Below are 5,375 nucleotides of genomic sequence, written 5' to 3'. Positions count from 1 at the left end.
AGAAGTGCATTTGGTAATATACTTCAGTGTCTATCAACACTTCACATGTGTTAGTCGTGTAAATACTCGCTAGACTTGAGACACCAGGTTGTCTTATATGTGAAGTGTTATGCTTTGATTTCAACCCTACAGGGTGCCTAACCAAGGATGCTAAAATAGGATGCTTTTGGGTATTGTATGAAGCACATGAAGGTAAATGAATGGTCAAGATAGGAATCATCACCTCAAGTGTTTTAGAGGACATATCTTATCAGTTCTTGGTTAACATTAGCTTATTGAAGTCCTTGGCCAAGGCGACATGGAGATTATGAAATAGGTTTCATAACTCTCTATAAAGCTAATGCTATAATTGTAGGAACAAATATGGAGGTCAACAAGAATAGACACTGTACCAAGCTCTTCTCATTTCCGGGATATATGATGAAAGAATGAATTACATTGATAGATTGTACACTAAAAGGTTGTCAAAGAACCCTTTGACTCTTTTAACAATTGGGTGGCCATGATGCATTGCTAGATGCCAATAATGGTTTATGGAATTGATTATAAATTAATTGATTAAAATTTATATTAATCAATTAAGTCATTAATCAATTCCATTGCCAACATGTTAAGAACCTAATGAGTCACACACAATGATTGCATTTGAATTAAATTAGAAGAGTGATGATTTAAGTTAGACTTAAATCACAAGCTAGGTAATTAACTTTTATAAATTTAATTAAAAGAGTTTAATTAAGTTTTAGACATAATTATAAATAGTTATAATTATAAGGCCTTGATTGCAAAATACAAAGGAAATTAATTTTGATTTTAATTTTCAAGGACTTAATTAAAAGAGTTTAATTAAGTAATGAGCCCAATATTATACTGTTATAATATTGAGGTCTTAATTGCAAAATTGAAGTTATTTTAACCTAACTATATAAGTCACCTTTTAACTATTTTCCATATGAGAGTTTTTCACAATTGAAGAAAACCTAGTTTTTGTTAGAAAAGGAAAAATGTTTTCTTTCTTTGCCACCACTTCCTTTGTATGAAAGAGAAAATTGCTTATGAAGTAATTTTCGAGAGAGATTTGGCTAAGATTGTGAAAAATAAGAAAAAGACAATTGTTGTCCTCTTTGCTAGCACAAAGTATAGTTAAAAACTCCATCCTTTGTTGAAGGTTCAGGTACAATCGTGTGCACTACCGTTGGAGGCTAAGCACTTGATTGGCTATGGTTTTTGCTCCTTGTGGTGTTCACGAAATTGCTTCAAAAGGTGCCATTGTGATTATGAAATTATTTGGTAAGGTAACTTTCTGAGTAATAATTTATTTTGTGCTTTTATATGTTAAATATTACTAAGGTGATTCATGAGTGAAGACATATTTTGGTTGTTTAGTTAAAAGTTTTAATTTTCTTTTCGCTATGTAAATTGAGCATGTCGTTCATAACTAAACCCATCAATAGATGCCTAAAATCTCTTTGTTCTCTAGATGAGAGGTTATCGTCAATGATATAAAATTCACTTTTCAAAAAAAAAAAATCAATTTGTTTATAGAACAAGTGTTTTTATACTTGTTTACAAATCTTGCTTTACAATCACTAATCATTCCCTAACTAATTGGAAAGCAAATTAAATTAATTAATTAACTTTTAATCAATTAACCTTTAAGTACATGCTCTTCAAGGGTTGTAACTAACTCAGCATCCATCAATTGCCATTAGAGTAACATACGTAGACCCCTTAAGTTTTAATCGAAATTTCACGCAGATCCATTAGTTTTTGAAATAGTCACACCGTTCAAAAAAATATCTTTAACTGAACACATAAGTTTAGCTGTTAGTTAACTGTTAGTGTTTTCGTTAGTGTGATTATGTGGTAATATTTAAAAGGTAATTTTACCTTTTATTAATTTTAAAAATTACTTTTATATATGTTTTTTCTTTACAAAAAAAAAAAAGGTGCTCCCCTCCTCTAAGAGCACCTGATCGGTGCTCCTTTTCTTTGGGAAGCACTTGCTGTGAGGTGTCCAATCAGCTACATTGTTTGAGAAAAAAAATATTTTAATTTTTTTATATTTTTTGTTAAGGATATTTATATTTTTAAATTTATTTCGAAAACTAATAAACCCGCATACAATTTTTATTAAAACTTGAGGATCTAGGTGTTTTACCTTAGCCACTATGTGCTGCACAAGTGTTATTTTGTTGATATTTTCAACAAGAAAACCTACAAACTAATTGCTTGAATTCATTCCTTATCTCCACTTGATTACGACTATATTATCGGCTGTCACAATGAAAATTTGATTTCACAAATATTGTTATGGAGAGATACTATTCTACATCTGTGACTAGAAATAATGTAAGTAGTTTGTTGATGAACTATCTATGTTTCTTGTCATTACATTTCATGTCAAAATTCTCTCGTACAGGCATTATTTCTCTACCTTAGGTTTTTCTAGTTAACAAAACTAATAAAAAAAATGGTGGTAAAGTACTTTTCCGAATCCTAATTGGATCTTTGCCTCAATTTTATGAACAAATTGTTTTTGTGGCTGAAAAAAAAAAAGAAAAAGACATAGGCTTCCTACATATGCCTTTGGGATTTTTGCAAGTTATAAAATCGATTTTGTTTTATTTACCCTTTTCGCTTGCTTGCAGAGAAGTTTAACTATAAGAAATTCTATGAAAAAATTGGCTTGAATAAAGAGGTCATAACTCCAAATTCCTTGGTGAACCTTAAAATTTGTTGTGTTATATATTTCAATATTATAACTCTTAGGATGGACGATGTTAATCTTTCAGATGTCTTTATGTTCCTGTAGTTTCCTTCGTTTAATACATCAGGGATAGCTAAATCGATATGAAAGGAGACCTAACGTTTTTGACGTGTAGCTAGTGTATTAGTGCCCTAGAAGGACCTAGACTTCTGCATCTTATTCTCCTCGTAGTCCATGAGATTCTTTCTGTTTATGCCAAGCAACTATTGTTTCTCAGACTTGTTGGGAGAAATGCCATAGGATTGAGCATCACTCCTAGAATCCATGTGTCCAAGGTTGATGTTGTGGAGGAAATCAATTTCTTGGCAATGTTTGTTGGCCACCGCTTGTAAGCAATAAGGAATTAGCAATTATTAGTTGAGGGTGATACAACTGCTATATAATATATTTGTAACCTGCCAAATAATAAAATGAGCTGCATTCAAAGAATTATCCACTCATATCGTGTTGGAAACGTACGCTCTCAATGCTTTAAGTGAGCCCAGTTTATGAAATAGCTTTTTAATTAATTGCAAAATCAGAAGCAAAGTATTTTACTATCAAACTTTTAAAAATTTTAATTTATGTGGAAAGTTCATATGAATTTTTAGACAAACCTACAAATCAAAACTTTTTAAAACTATGCTAATATATAGTAACAACTATCTAATGAGATTTCTCTATATTTTCAATTTATCTTTTAATAATTCATAAAATAATAAAGAGAATTATAATTTTTTACATTCAATTTTTTATTTGGTACAATTTTTTTCTCTTGATTTAATTTCTGTTAATATTTTAATTAATAAAAATTATTTTATTATTATTTATTTCTTTCATTTTAAAATTTATCCTTTTCGTTGATAAAATTGACTCTTTTATTTTTTTTATTTAAAATAAATGAAAATAGGTATAATACTTTAAAAAGACTCTGAAACTATTAAAAAAATTCAATTTCTTATATTTTTATTTTGAATCAAATAGATCTTATGACTAAGAATTAATCAAAATATCACGTCATTTTATTTCCACATAATACTAATGTGATGTTAATTTAGAGTGTGAAAATATCACATGAGTATGTTATCATATCATATAAGCATGTCATATCACAATTGACTATGACATGTCAATATATTATATGACATAAAAATGACAAATGACGTTTTGACTAATTAGTAGTTAATCAATTATTAGTAATAAATATTTTTTAAATTCAAAATAAAAATACAAAAGTTTGATTAAACGTAATAAAAAAAATGACTTATTTGAGTTTGTTTAAATAATTCAAAAACATTTTTAAATATTGTACTATTAAAATATTACTAAATACATTCTTACATGTTTGTCCAATATTACTTTAACCTCATATTTTGTAAATAACTGAAGTCCAATAACATTTGTTACAGAGGTTCTAGGGAACCAAACAGGTTCTAAATATACCTATTTAGATATATGGGTTAAGTGTTTTGTTTTGTCATGCTCAGTTGAGGACTGATTTTGCATCATTCTTAATCCAAATACTTACGTAAATTACGTTTCCCCAATGCTTTGCAAAAGAATCTGTATTGATGTCTGTGATATAATGCATTAGGTTACACTTGTTGAGTTGTCGAGACCTGGCATGAAGGCAGAGATCTTGTTGGGAAATTGCGGAATTGTCTCTAAAGAATTGCCCAAGATTTAACCCAATCAATAGAATAAAGAAAGAAAGAAATCAAGCACACCTACAAGAACACAAGAATTTACGTGGTTCGGTTTTTTGATGACCTACGTCCACGGACACAGTAACAGAGAAAAATCCACTAAGAGAAAAATCAGGAGATTACAAGAACAGTCTCAAACTTATAACCATTATCCCACGTACACCTAAATCACTCTCTCTAAATCTAGGTGATGATTATTCTTTAACCCATATGGTCCTTTTATAGTATCAAATACAATAACCTTATCCTAATACAATTAGGAATCTTATCCTAATAGAATTAGGAATTGTTATTCTAATATAACTAGATTTAAAGACTATTTTATAAGGTTTACTAATTTAATTAGAATTAAAAAATCCTAATTAAATCACAATTCAAAACTATCATAACAAAATCTTTGATTCTTTCTTTCTTTTGGCATATTGTAAGTTGGCTATAAATAGGGACAACGTATGAGCAGATGCCATATCCTCGAAAGCAATTAAGAAGGTATAGCTTAACCATGGTATACAATGCAATTTCATTTCAAAATCAAAGTCAAATTAGGGAATGTGAAAAATATCTTATTTCTTGAAAATGAAATACTAGACTAAATGCCAATCTTTCAATTTGTTTATTTGTAATATATGATGTCACAATAACTTAACGAATACAACTGTTGTGATTTTTCATTTAAAATATCTTGAAATATTCCCAAACGAAAACTATCAGTTGTGTAACTTTTTTCTTTAACGGGAAATTAACATGTGCTACGATTTTTTCTTTCCACAATAAATTCACATTCTTTACACTAGCTAGTGAACTCATATTACAAACAGACTGATTCTTTAAGCACAATACAAGACCTAGCTAAACTGACAAAAGAATTCTATTCAAAATCTTTGATTGTTTCTTTCTTTTGGCAATTCTATTCAAAATCT

Source organism: Theobroma cacao, chromosome 3 (assembly GCF_000208745.1).
Source record: "Theobroma cacao cultivar B97-61/B2 chromosome 3, Criollo_cocoa_genome_V2, whole genome shotgun sequence".
Classification (NCBI taxonomy): domain Eukaryota; kingdom Viridiplantae; phylum Streptophyta; class Magnoliopsida; order Malvales; family Malvaceae; genus Theobroma; species Theobroma cacao.
This window is presented reverse-complemented; position numbering follows the sequence as displayed.